Source organism: Aedes aegypti, chromosome 3 (genome assembly GCF_002204515.2).
Source record: "Aedes aegypti strain LVP_AGWG chromosome 3, AaegL5.0 Primary Assembly, whole genome shotgun sequence".
In the NCBI taxonomy this organism is placed as follows: domain Eukaryota; kingdom Metazoa; phylum Arthropoda; class Insecta; order Diptera; family Culicidae; genus Aedes; species Aedes aegypti.
Window position 1 is genome coordinate 310,020,784 of NC_035109.1, and position 14,196 is coordinate 310,034,979.

Consider the following 14,196-nt stretch of genomic DNA (forward strand, 5'->3'; position numbering starts at 1 on the left):
AAAGCAGTATCGAAAAGTGCTACTTTTCAGCACCGAAAACAGTGCTGAAAAGTAGCACTTTTCAGCACTGTTCCTTTTGGTAGGAAAAGTAGGCCGTTATGTTGACCAACTTCTCAATGAAAAGTTGATTGATTTGTAACGGAATTGCAAAAAAGTTATTTCCAATTTTAAGTAAAACATAAATCACTCGAATGGGTAGTTACCGTTGTCGTCGTCTGGAAAAGTTGCTGCTCTTGAACGCTCTCTCGTCACAAGAGAAAAAGTTAATATCAACATTCATAAGGCTCTCCGATTGCGATGTGCCACGAACTGTTATGGTTCACGAATTGTTAAGGTGTGACCCATTTAGAATTGGAACATACACAATTTGGCATAATTCGGACACAATTTAACAAAATTGAATTCTGTATCAAGTCAAATGTTGCATTGCATATATAATTCAAAGGAAAAATATTTACCCTTATTTCCGAATTTGAAAAATTCCAATTTTGAAAAATTGAGCTGTGGCTTCGATGCATCTTCACCATAACCGGCGTACAGTATTTTTATCCATCGTGTTGTCAAGTTCATTCCATTTAGTTTGTATTTCGTCGATGTTTATAGCGACACTACCATTCGCGCCTTAATTTTCCTTTTCATAATAGCTATTCATCGGTCTGAATTGGGATGAATGGACTAGAGTTTCCAATCCCGGGAACATGTCTCGGGAAATGAGATTTCCCGGGAAATGATTTTCTGTTTCCCGGGATTCCCGTATTTTCCGGGTATTCGAATTGAAAAAAAAGAATTGATTATTCATTTTCAAACAAAAACCAGCGCACAATTTACTTTTCATATCATTCTAAACCTCACTAGATCACTAGTTATAATTCGATGTTCATTTGCTGTTTTTTCGTAACCAAATAGTTATGGATAAAATTGATATCTTTTCGAAGATATGTTTAGTTTATCCAAAAACATTACACAATTTACAAAAAAAAATCATGAACTGAGTAGGCGTATTAAGTTTTCATTGATGTAACAGTCACAATTATCAACATAAGACTCTAGTTGGTTTTTATTCTAGTGCTTGAAAGGATTAATTCAATGTTGATAAACATTATTTGAACATTATACGATTTGTCAAGAATAACTCCCGGGAAATCAAATCCCGGGAAAATTGGAAACTCTAGAATGGACCACTGCACGAGTTCACTATTTGACGTATGAGCGGTGCCGTGTTATTTACGTGACCATGGCAACGAGTGAATTCGGCACCGCTCAATTGTCAAATTAATGAACTCGTGCATTGGTTCATTCATAAAAAAAAAAAACCTTAATGCGAAGTAGGCCGTCATTGGAATTTGTACGCGTCGTTGATTTCGAATTAAAGTAAATCAATTGGTTTTGCACTAACACAGCTGAAAAAGTATCAGCATACTTTGTGTATGTTAGCGCGTTCATGGATATTTTTTCAAGTCAATATAAACTATCAAGACTGAGTTTTATCCCTTTGAAATGCAAGCTGAAAAGCCATCATCGTTGCCAAAACGAATGACGGGCTACTTAGCCTTAACTTTTGTCAACACTTGATCATTCAGCTTCCAGGTACGGAATGGATTACTTATTATAGGCAATCGCCCTATGGTACAGTCAACTCTTTATCTTACTCGATATTGAAGGGACCATCGAGTTAGGGAGGTATCGAATTGGTATATATCAGATGAGGAATGATTATCTGATCATTGCCTCATATTCCTTGCAGGGCTGGTAGCAAGTCACTTTTTAGTGACTTGGTCACTTTTTTCGACCTGGTCACTAAAAAGTCACTGTTTTCAATAAAAAGTCACTAAAGTCACTTTTTTCTGGAAAATGGTCACTAAATCACTTTTTAGTGATCTGATGATTATGAAATTAAAGGCAGGTTAGCTTTTCAAACATAAACTGAAAGAAAGAAATATTTCTCGAAAACTTATTCGTCTGTATGTCAAGTCAAAAAAGTATGCAAACTTACTTTATCGATCCTACGTGTTTCGCAGGCAGAATTCTACACGTACTGCTCTGAACCAACTCGATTTTTCACTTTTAGAACGTTTAATTTCCGGATTTACAAAACGACGAAAGTAAGATTTTCAACTTTCGCAACCTAACCACTACTTTCGCCGCCCCGCTGTATGGAGAGACAAAGTGACTTAACCACGAATCAAAACAAAACACTACTTGAGTCGATTTTACACTGGTAGAAAAACGTCGCAAATAACTGAATAAAACGGCTTATCATTTTTTCATAAAATTCTTGCGTGAAATAATAGGAACTCCATAGTTTTTGAACGCGAGCTCATTGTATGCAAAATTTAAGAAATGTACACGTCGAAAAAGTTTTAAAAAGGTGATTAATTTTAAAACAGTTTTAGATGACAGGTTGCGATTCTTCTGAATTAAATTTTCTCCAAACCATATGAAAGTTACTTACGTCGATTTGAAAAAGTAATCGAGATTTGTTATTATAAAAGCAACTATAGAGTAAATTTGAAATCAATGTGTCAAGATTCTTGACTAAAGAAAAATAGAAACTCCCGGCTAACTTTCTGGAAGAATTCTGGTGAATATTCGGTAGACATTTCCAATGGAAAATGTAAAATTTTTCTAATGAAAAATTCTGTCAAAACTTATAAAGCGACTTAGGGATGAATTTTTTGTCCGAAATATTTTGATAAATTTTGACAAAAACCAGGACCATTATCTGACAGACTTGCTGGATAAATTACCAGTGATCTTTCTGCAGTAATCTACGGCTATGGAAGGAATCCTAAACTTGCCTTATGGAAGAACATCATCAAAACTCATCCGGGAATAAGCCAGAGACGGTTAGAAATAACATCCACACAATTCAAAGAGTTTGTCAAAAATTCGTACATAACCTAAAGCGAGTACTAATTTTGCTAGAAATCATTTCAGAAATTATATTAGAAATGCCAACAAATAAATTATACATTTATCCATTAATTAATCCTCTCTTTCCCATGGTAGCACAGGTGATCCACCGATTTTCAACGAAAGCTAGCTAAACCGAATTGGTACGAGTAGCTCAATAATGATTGGAATAAATGTATACGCTCATTTGTCTTATCAAACATCGAAATAAGTGACCTAAGGGTCTAACTATTAAAAAAAAACAATCAAATTTTTTTATTGTGATTTTGAATAATATAGCTTATTTGCAACAGCTTTTGTTCAAGCACTTTTTTAGAAACGCCATTTTGATAGTTTAATTGTCGATCAAAGTTGTGGGATTGGCACTGTTTTTCATACGACTTTGGTCAACTTTCTCTATACATAAAACATGTTTCTATAGTGAATGCATGAACATTGTAGAGAAAAAATGATTGATTACAAGTGATATCAGTGGCTATTTCCTAGCATCAAATCCACCTATTCATGCAGTAATAAATAAGAGATTTCTATCGTTTACTGTTTGCTTTATAATCTAAGTATGCAAAATTAGTCATTTTCAGGACCGTAGATCAGATAAAACATGTGGTTACGAGTCGCCACTGAGTGATATGATTGTTTTCAATACCTTAACCTCAAATATTCAAACTGATCGTTTCAATGAATGAATTATTGAAACGATCAGTTTGAATATTTCAATTATGCATAGAATCATTTTCTAATGCTTTGTGCACGACATTCATCTAATTCGGTTAATCAGTTGTGTTTTGGAGTTAATGTTGTTTATTTAGAAAAAAAAGTTTATTTTTTTCAGAAATTCTGCCACCAATTTAGCGTTTAAACTTTGAATTCATTCAGGATTTTTTTTTTCAGAATTTTCTGAAATTCATTCACGATTGTCGTAACTTAAAATTTTCCCTCGAATTGTTCCACAGATTTGATAATAAATGCTTCAAGTAATTCGTTTTGCATTTCTATTTCAAAATTTTCAACGGACTTTTGCCAGTAAGTTTCTCATGAACATATGTTGTTTGTTTACCGTAGTTCATGTATTTGAAATCAGAAATTTAGAGTAATAATCTATATCAAGCTAATGTTCATCTCGTAAAAATAATCTACAATGCGCCATCTTTTTGTCTCATCCCGAACAGATAATTGTTAATGGATTGGAATTACTGCGGTTCTCTACATTCTAAATTCACTTAATATGTAAACTTTCGATAACTGCATGTGTGTAACATTCGACAAAAGTAGGCATTGAGTAAATAGTGTGTATTATATGGCAGTATGAAAAAAAACTAAAACTTCTTAAAATTACCAGAGACTCAAAAGTGCTTATTCGAGGATGAAATTTTGTGCAGCTCATACCCAATATTAGGTGAATAGTCACAAAAAAAATGTTGATAGGAGTTTCATTTCTACTACATTACGAAGCTCATGTTTAATCTTATTGTGACTGTTATGCGGTAACTTGTAGCAATGTAACAAAACTTTTTTTTTCTAGAACAATCTTACAGATATCAGTAAGTTGACCGAAAGTGTTTATCATTTGATGACTCTCCACGGTATCAACTCGAAATTGGTTTGTTTAGGGGTATCCAGTTTCTTACATATTCTGAATCTACGTTAAAAATTGAACAAGACTCCAAAGTTTCACAATTTTTCGTGGCCTGGAACTATTTTCAAAACACGTTTGAAATTAGCATGGAATTCACTTTTGAATCACCCCTGGTGTTCGGTTTTCGTGTTTTGCTGGGCAGTGCGATTCAGAAGCCCAAGCATGCAGTTTTGTTTTTATTTTCGCATTAAATTTTTCATTCACGCAATTTGCTGAACTACGTTTTGCTACGGCAACCCAAGCCATCAGGATCGTTTACACCAAAGAAAATTTGTGTTTGCGATGGTTGATTGAACGTTGAATTGCAGAGAGGTTTCAAAGGCAGAATTTGGTGAGCTTGTTCCAATATGAATCAATGCCAAAATATTATTCATAGGTGCCAGAACGTCTGCCAAACGTATCCAATGGTCGTTCACATCCCATTAACATTCCACAATATCCCATAACACCTATGAGAGGTCATAGAGTTCTCTGCATCTTTCTCAAGTAGGTGTTCAATTAATCATTACTTCCCATTCCTCAGCATTCGCAAGGACGTGGCCAGGGCAGCTCTCAATTGTTGGAGGATGCGTCAATCTTGTCTAAGAGTCAAGAGTTAGTCCCAAATCTTTGACTTTGGTAACGGACGGGGAGGAGGCAACCCTCATACAACGGTTTAGGACTATACCACCTACGAATTTGTGCGAATTGCTTAATGCTAATGCTAATGCTAAAATTCACTTTTGAATCACTCCTCGGCATATTTTACTTCGGGGCAAGCTGTCATGTAAATTGAAATGCCATTGAGTCGACGGATTGAATTCTTTTTTAATCATTTCTGATATCAACATTAAGATATTGAAGTGCAATTGAATCGTGTCATACTTAGAATAATGTGTTCTTTCGATCAAGCTACAAAAATATGTGAATTTTTCTTCACTAAACCAATTTAAAAAATGTCAAATGTGTCAAATATGCTTTTATGGACAGTAGAATGGTTTATATACAAATAGAAAGTATTTTCATTTCTAGCCATTATTATGATCAATACTTGTAGTTTTGAAGTCACTTTTAGGTCACATTTTGATCACTATTTGGTCACTTTTTGTTCACTATTTTGATCATTTTGGTCACTAAAGTCACTATTATTTTGCTGTCTAACTGCTACCAGCCCTGTCCTTGAACATTCGAATTTAACTTCGCAGGCTTTGCGTTTCAGGAATCCCCGGTCAACAAACTATAACTCTATCGTACAAGTCGGCTCGCAAGGCTTAAAAGAAGGCTCTTCGTCCTATTTGAAGTTGAAAGATAACTCCAGTTTGCCAGCGACAATCAAGGCAGGCTTAGTGAAAATCGCTAGTTTTCATTTGTTGTGTACCTTCGATCTTTCTGGACAAACATTGAAAAAGGGCCACAGTTTTCTATGCGTTTAATTTTCATTTTTAATGAAAACAGTAAAAAGAGCCTCATTCCAATACGTTACATTCAATTAGAATAAACGGTGCTCTCGTGACGTTACTTTTGAATGTGCATGAATTGATTCTAATTCGATTTTGGTACTTTTGATGGAATGCAAAAATATGCTTAGACTAATTACGCGCTTTTATAATGTTTGTCAATTGTTTAAGATCCGGGCTCACAGTGACAGTTCGTGACAGCAAAATCTCGGCTCACTGTGACGTAGAGAATTTTTGTATTGGTTTCTCCCTCCCAGGCCGGGACCACTAGTTGTTAATATTTCAATACTTGATTCCTTCTTCATTTAGAAATCAAATAAACATGGACCGTGTTGCGTTACATTCGAAATACCATATACATTAGAAGTCATGCGACAACATACGGATGGCTCGTCCAACTTTACGTCCAGCGAATTGTTTACAATGCATATTCTTAAGTTATGGAAATTACTTCATTCGGTAATACTTAGGCTGTCTATAATCTTGTAAATTCAATTTATTATTAATTCCGATTTACGGAAAAAAGGAGAGATGTAGTATTGTGATTATTCATACTTGGCTAGAGAAGAGTGTCAAATTAGGATGAGGAAATAAACATTATTCTGATTATGTACTCCCGAATAAAAAATACAATATAAAAACAATATAACGTATTGTAACAGTACCATTCAATATATTGGAAATACAATACAGTATATGTAAAATGACAATACAATTACAGTACAATACATTGTTTTGAACAGTTCACTGTATGGTATATGAGATTTTTGCAATATAATGTATGGGTGGTTAAGTATCGTAACAATACAAATATAGATATTTTCTCATACAAACATTTTGAAAATACAATACGATATAATGTTCATGTATTGTCTTGATTAGCAATTCGTGTATTGTTGTACAATACAAAAACAATTCAACGAACTGTATCATGGTTGCATTCGTCGTTACAGCTAATGTCAAGTGACTTCTAAAAAACTACTTATTTTAACTTTTTGAATATTTTTCACCCAACATTTCTTGCTTTCTGAACTTGTTTTGTTTATTTCTTTCAGCAAAGCTACATAGAAAAAAGCAAGAGTTGTTTTACGTGAAAATAGGAATTTGACCAAAATTGTAAGGTATAAAACCAATTAAAAACAATACAATGTTCAGTTACAATATATTATATTGTTTTTGAATTGTATATCCAAACAAGAATAATGTTGCTTCGACATTCAATTACAATACGCTGTATTGTATCCAATACGTTATATTGTATATTAATGGTTTATTCCATTCACTGAATGATACGTTTTTATCCGGGCTTCGTTGAAGCAAGATATGTTTTGTAATTTCTAGAGTCACCAACGTTGATTTGAAAAAGTAATCGAGAAAATGTGTGTATATTGTGTGGCAGGTACCTACGATGATACTATATGCCCTGGAATCGCAAAAAATCTGACCCTGAGCTTGATTTTACTGAATAGCAGCGCGTTTACCGCTACGGTTATCTGGGCGTGAATATCCCTGAAATTATTACCACTTTAACACTGAACTATCCCACTGTTCAAGCGCACGATATAATCAGCAATGCCACTCACACATTCTCAATTTACACACGCATACGAATGATGGCCCGTTTCAAAACACACCTATACAATTGCAACTGCATTCGATCATCATCCTCATCGTCATCATCGGAACTGAAAATATTACCCTCCGATCCGATGACTGACAGAGCAGAAGAGGTGTGTGCCTTTGTGGACAAAAGTGCCAACATTTTTCCTCATTATCGGGTTCATATTTGCAAGACAACTAAATGGAAATATTGAAACAACCTATGTCAGACCTAAATAACAAACTGAGAGGCTTTACTCACCACAGTTCCCTAATGCAGAGATTGTTTCCTCCCCTGAACCGCAGCGAATCCAAGCTGGGAAGAGTCCCGTTTCTTTTCGGGGGAACCACCTCTTGCTCCACCACCCCCACAAAGGTCGGACAATAGATGCCTTTTCCTCTCACTGTGACATGGCACGGAATGCACAAACCACTGTCACTGTCTTTGTTCACGTATTAGTAGTCCCAGAGAAAGCAAGAGACACTTCCAGAAAGGCGAATCCAAACTTTGCGTTATTCAATCGATTCCTGCGAAATTTTCTTCTCCAAATCACAGCGGAACTTACATCCAGGAAGTAATCCAAATCAGCCAGTGACGAATTTGCACTCCTTTCCTTGTCAATCACACACGGCAAAAGATCCAACGGGAACCGATCCGGATTCCAATTCGACACACCACACAAAAACACCCGCAAGAAAAATCCGTACCGTTGTTCCGTCCGGATCTTCCCAACACTCGGAACTATTCCACCGAAAAAAAAAAACTCGCTCACACTCGAAGCAAACAATCAAATTCCGGATGCTGATGTCTTTTTCGCTTCCTTTTTCTGATCCGCGCTGGATTGCAAATTATTTTTCAATCACCCACTAAACTCGCGAAGAAAAATCACGCACCACACAACGAACCGAAACGGTGATCTTTTCTCGACTCAGCTCCAAATGCGACTTGATGAGGTTGAGGAGTCCCGAAGACGTCTTCTCTCTTTTAAACTCGGGCACTCTCCCTCTCTCTCTCTCCGCATCAGCACTCAGCGAATGACGTTTGGGCAGCGTTGCCATGTTCTTTAGTTGTTGTTACAACAATCACAATAATCTTCTTTACATTTATTTTAATTTTTTTCGAGCTAAAATAAACCATCATTGTAGTTATCTTTATTATTTTCTTGAATATTAATGTGTTTTATTTGAATTTATTATGCTCTTTCCTTATATTATGTTTAGGAAATTATGCCACTTTAAGTTTAACCACTAAATAATATTAAATATTTATGTGCATTCATTTCTGGCAACCGTGTACTTATTTGAGACGCTTCGTGTCGATTTGGTTTGGTGTGGTTGGTAGTTGGGTTCGCTCACAAGTTACGTTATATGCATATGGTCTAATCCACTGGTGTACTAATGTCGTTTTCGTTTTTGAACCTGGGTTAGTGCTAACCTGACTCCAGAATAAAAAAACGTTTTCAGGTTCATCTGTCAAAGGGTATATTGGTGTGCGTGCCATCACGCGGTGTTGTCTTGCGAGCAGTCAAACGTTGTTTCGCTCTACTATTTTTTTCCAGCCTGTGTGCTTGCCTCTTTTGCAGAATAATACAACGAAAATTATATTTTTTCACGTATCCTTGTCGAAAACAAATCGCAGATTGAGCAAATCTCTCAACAATCATAGGCCAGGAGAAGTGGATGAACTTGTCATTCATTTTTCTGTCAAATCTCATACAAAACCTACTTTTTCTTTGACAGAAATTCACTCTAGGTGAACCACTTCCCCTGGCCTATTTCAGTTGTTGGTTATTTCAGGCGGAAGTTTCGTCGAAACTACATTACAATGATTTTGTACTCAATTTATATAAATCAGGCTCACCGGGCTCACCGAACCCTTTTGAACCGCGGGCCAAATCACAGAAACAGTTTTGTACAGCGGTCCATTTTTTTATTCACAGACATTTGCGTAAAATCTAACAAAAGTCAGTAAATGGTGCATTTTTTCTAGAAATCGCACAAAATGCTGATAAGCATCCTGCTGGATGTCGTAAGAATGCCTTCCAACATAATTAAATAACCTTGCGCAGGATTTTTTGAAAACCCTTGCCCAATTCTTATGAAAAATATCTCCATAGTAATATCGTAAGGTATTGACATCGAACTTCCATGTATCATATGTATTGGATATGGATATGGAAAACGTTCAGCATCTAGTTAAGATTTCGTAATTATAATGCAAATATCATCATTGTTCCATCACTAAAAATGATTAGTATTTGCTTTATGATAATGAAATCCTAGGTAGATGCTGAGCGTTTTCGAAAAAATAATATATGAAATACATGTAAAAGAAAAGAATAACAATAGAAATTCTGAAGATATTCAAGATTCCGTGTATTCACCCTTATTCTTGTTTACGGCCAATCAAACTTTCGATCGAATCCTATTCATTCGAATCTACGGCCCACTTGATTTTGCAGTTTACGGGAATGCAAAACGGTTTTCGATCGAAAGAACATTCGAACGCTTGTGAACGTTAGGAGTGATTATTCGAAAATCTTTCATAGGATACTGTGCGAATCATGTTCTGGCATCCTGCTCAACATTTTCCAAGAATTCCTACATATCCTATAAATAATGTTTCTAGAAATCCTTCAAACCTCTCCTTCGTAATTTTGAAATCCTGTCTTGAAATCTTCGATAATGTTGTCCAGGATCATCAAAGAAGTTTTCTCATAATTTTATTAGAGAGATTCCGTAAGAATCTGTCTAAGATTATGTGAGAATCCCACCCAGGATTATATTTAAACTATGCCCAGGAGGTTAGAAAATATCTTCTAGATTTCATTGTTAAACCTATTTGAGAATTGTAAACAAGCTTTTATAAAGAATCTGCCAAATTGTTGACATAATCCTTCAAAGTATTCCAGAAGATTTGGCCATGATTCAATGTTTTCAAAAATTACACTATTTCTCAAAAACTTTTGTTCAGCCTCAAAAGGCATTTAGTTTTGTCTACCCAATAGAGAAGAAAAGGAAATAAATTGCTCTTATATTGTAAGATTAATATTTTTACCTAAAAACTTTTCACATCATGAACGTGATGTTCTCACGTTAGACCTATGTGTAGTACAATTTTCGCCATTATTCGTAGTCTCAAAATAAGTGGTTAAAATTTAGTTGCAAAAAAATCTTAAAATTTGATGTTTAATTGAGTAATTTACAAATTAAAATGTTTAGCCTTGATATGTGCTAACTCCAATTTGTTATAATTCTCAACGGGCCAAGAAAAATAATCTTCAAACTCTTTGAGGGCAGCATAAAATGGGCCGAATATGGCCCGCGGCCGTACGTTGGACAGCCCTGATAAATAAATTAATGCATATAGGTACTACCTCTTCATCCGTTTAGTTCTCCCTCATGTTGTTCAATACTTTGCCCACAGGCTTTTGTTTAAATATCGTTATTTTCCGAAATAACTGATAAAAACAAATCTTCGAAATCCGAGTCAGAATCTGATTCAGATTTCTAATCGCAGAAGCAGCGAAACCTGTTTCGTAACCGCAATCGAAAACTGTTTTTGTTGTTACAGATATGACAGTTCGATTGCAGTTGTATTGGTGAACCCAGTCATGAAACCGTGATTTATCACAGTGCGAACCCATCGGATTTGGGGTTGGAACTAGTGCGAAACTAGGTCCAACCTGTGCGAATAAAAAAACGTTTTGACAGCACTTAGGTTGGAACTAGTGCGAACCTAGGTCGTTTTTGTTCAGAAACGAATTCGACATAAATTTACTCGCTCTGAGAATTGTGACACTTGAGCGGGGCACGCTCCCGTATGATCCCCACGTGATCTGGACCCGCTCTAGTGTCAAAATTCTTCGACCGAGTTAGTTTAGTACACCAGTGGATAAGACCATATGCGTGGTCTAATATTTTGAAAGTTTTAGACCACTTGTGTCCGACGTACAGTGGAATTCCGTGGAACTGGAAATGTCGCTTGTGTTGCCAAAAACGAAATAGGGACTCATTCATTTATTTCATAACGCTGAAATTAGCCATTTTGGACACCCAACCACCCCTTTGTAACGCTTTTTGTATGAATATTATTCAATTTTTGTATGAGCCGTAACATCTTTAGGATACCCACCCACCCCCTTCAGCGTTATGAAATTTATGAATGGGCCCCAGGAACCCTTTTTTGGAACTATACTCAGGAAAATCGATTATCGGAATACATAGGAACCACTTATGAAAATTTGCCGCAATAAATCGGGTTGAAATTCATAGCTTTGCCTTCATTTCTTTTATTTAGGTAACATCTAAAGTTTAGATTCTAAACAAATAACACTGAATCAGCAACTTCACGCCACAATACAGTGGGTATTCGCTTGTTGGAGGCCCGCTACATGGAATGACTCGATGGTTGGATGTTCGCTAGTTAGCAAATATTCCAACTAAAAAACACTCAAATGTCAAGAGAAAATGTCAAACTGACTTTGACGTCTGTGTACCGTCGCATTGAAGTCTCCAAATATAGAACAAATAAGTATGTATATGTGCGTTTCGTGACGATTTGCTTTCCAGATACGTTAGTGTCGATGTGGGGTATTTAGAGGTGCGGGCGATCATCAAATCAGTATTTGTGATAACATCAGTTTTGAAGTGGTAGTTGTGCAATGCCAACTTCGGCGAGCCGAAAGTTCACGAAGCAGCCGAAGATGACGTCACGTTGAGGAAACTGCGAACAAAATTTTTCGCAGCCTTGTCGTCACCATCAGCTGATCGTTTGTTTACATCTTTTTCGTGACTAATACAAGCAAACACATACTAAGAGCCGGACCTGTTATATATGACATTGCGTTAGTGTGGTGCATTTTCACCAGCTGTCAGTCGTTCCAACTAACGGGTCGGATTCGCTAGATGGAAGGCAGTCGTGGCCGCATCTCTCTATCCTCGGTTCTGCCCCACGCTCGCCAAGTCGATACGCACTTGATCCGCCCACCTAGCTCGCTGCGCTCCACGCCTTCTTGTACCAACCGGATCCGACGCGAACACCATCTTTGAGGTTGAGTTGAGTCAGTCGTCGGGTGTAGACACATTTTTGAGCGCTCCGTAGTTATTTTAATTATTTTTTTGCTGTTTACAAATATCGCGCGCGCGACCGGTAAAAATGCAGTGTAGTGTTAAATCATGCAATATCAGTGACGATCGCTTCCTATGGAAGTGCGAGTTCTGCTTTAAAGGCCCAAACGCAATGATAGCGGAACGGCAACGGAATGCGGAACCGGTTCGCCAGCATGAACTATAATCAGCTTGTCGACTCAGTGTTGATCCAATTTCATTCGTTGTCAGCTCAGTCGAGATGTTGTGATTCATGCTGGCGAACCGGTTCCGCATTCCGTTGCCGTTCCGCTATCATTGCGTTTGGGTCTTAAAAATTACCACGCGGCATGTATTGGTGTGCAACGCCATCAGGAGAGTTTTATTTTATCATTTATAGGCCTTTTCATGTGACAGATCCGTCTATGCATTTGTTTACATCAGTGGAGGACCGGTGCTAACACGGGCCTGTCATTTTCATAGAAGAACTGTCAAAGTGCTTCCCGATCAGCTGATTTGAGACGTCATGTGAATAGGCCTATGGTACCTCTCTGCGGCGATTGCAGCATAATTTGAAGACCGGAATTCACACCCGCAAAGTGCTCCATCAACAGCAGCAGCTAATCGATTCAATTAGGGCACAAACTGACGCCAATCTTCGAGTAGCCGCCGATCTAAAAAAGCTCAGTGCAATGGGGGATTTATTTGACCAAATTGAGCATCAACTGAAGGAATCGGTGCTGTGCATTAATAACAGCACATCGTCGAGCGTGTCAAATGCTGTATCGGCATTATCGCGTGTGGCCGAAAAGAATTCAGAATATAAGAATAATATGCCCAGCAACGATTTGATTGCACTAAAAAACCATTTGACTGGTCTAATAGATATTTCAATGAAATCTTCAAAACAACATATTGAAGATTTTGTAGAGACTTTGACGGTAGATCTGACTGATGAACTAAAAAATATCTGTACCGAGGTTCAGTCCTTGAGTAGCCTAACCATTGAGATGGCTGCTCATTGCAACGAACACAATGCTAGCATTGGCACAGCCCGATTTGCGGAAGATGAGTCACCGCCAAGCCTATAACAGAGGTGGCTGAAACTGCTGATGTAAACTCTGGTTCTAGTTCCGGTACCGCAGGTTCACCGCCCAGTTTAAATTCTGAATCAAATAAAAACAAAGAAGACAACTACACTGAAATCAAATCTCCATTATATTTTATGTGCAGAAACCAGATAGATGTTGAATTTGTGCCTCGAATTTGGTTTTATGTGCCGCATATAAATTTTAGTTGGTAACAATAAAATACAATGTCAGTTCACATAATCTTCACTTGCGTTCTAATGCATTGTAAAGGTCAGATTGTTACAACCTGTTTATGTTTCAAATCGAATTCTATAACACTCGCAGAGCAACGGGAAGAAAACATGTCAACTTCCGCATCATCCTGCTAACACGATTTGTGGTTTTGAAGTTAATTGCTCTTTTGTTCAAAAATATGATTTTATTCTCAAAAGTT

General features: G+C 36.9%; 1 protein-coding gene across 32 annotated transcripts in view; it reads right to left on the minus strand.

The window, feature by feature from the left end:
• Positions 1-8,547, minus strand: part of LOC5573475 (patronin) — a 345,347-nt gene extending 336,800 nt beyond the window's left edge. For 27 of the 32 annotated variants that reach the window (XM_021854707.1, XM_021854726.1, XM_021854719.1 and 24 more), the window contains exon 1: positions 8,151-8,547. The gene's annotated coding sequence lies outside the window, so the exon portion shown is untranslated. The other 5 variants (XM_021854731.1, XM_021854729.1, XM_021854716.1 and 2 more) reach the window with 2 other exon arrangements.
• Between the last annotated feature and the right edge of the window lie 5,649 nt (positions 8,548-14,196).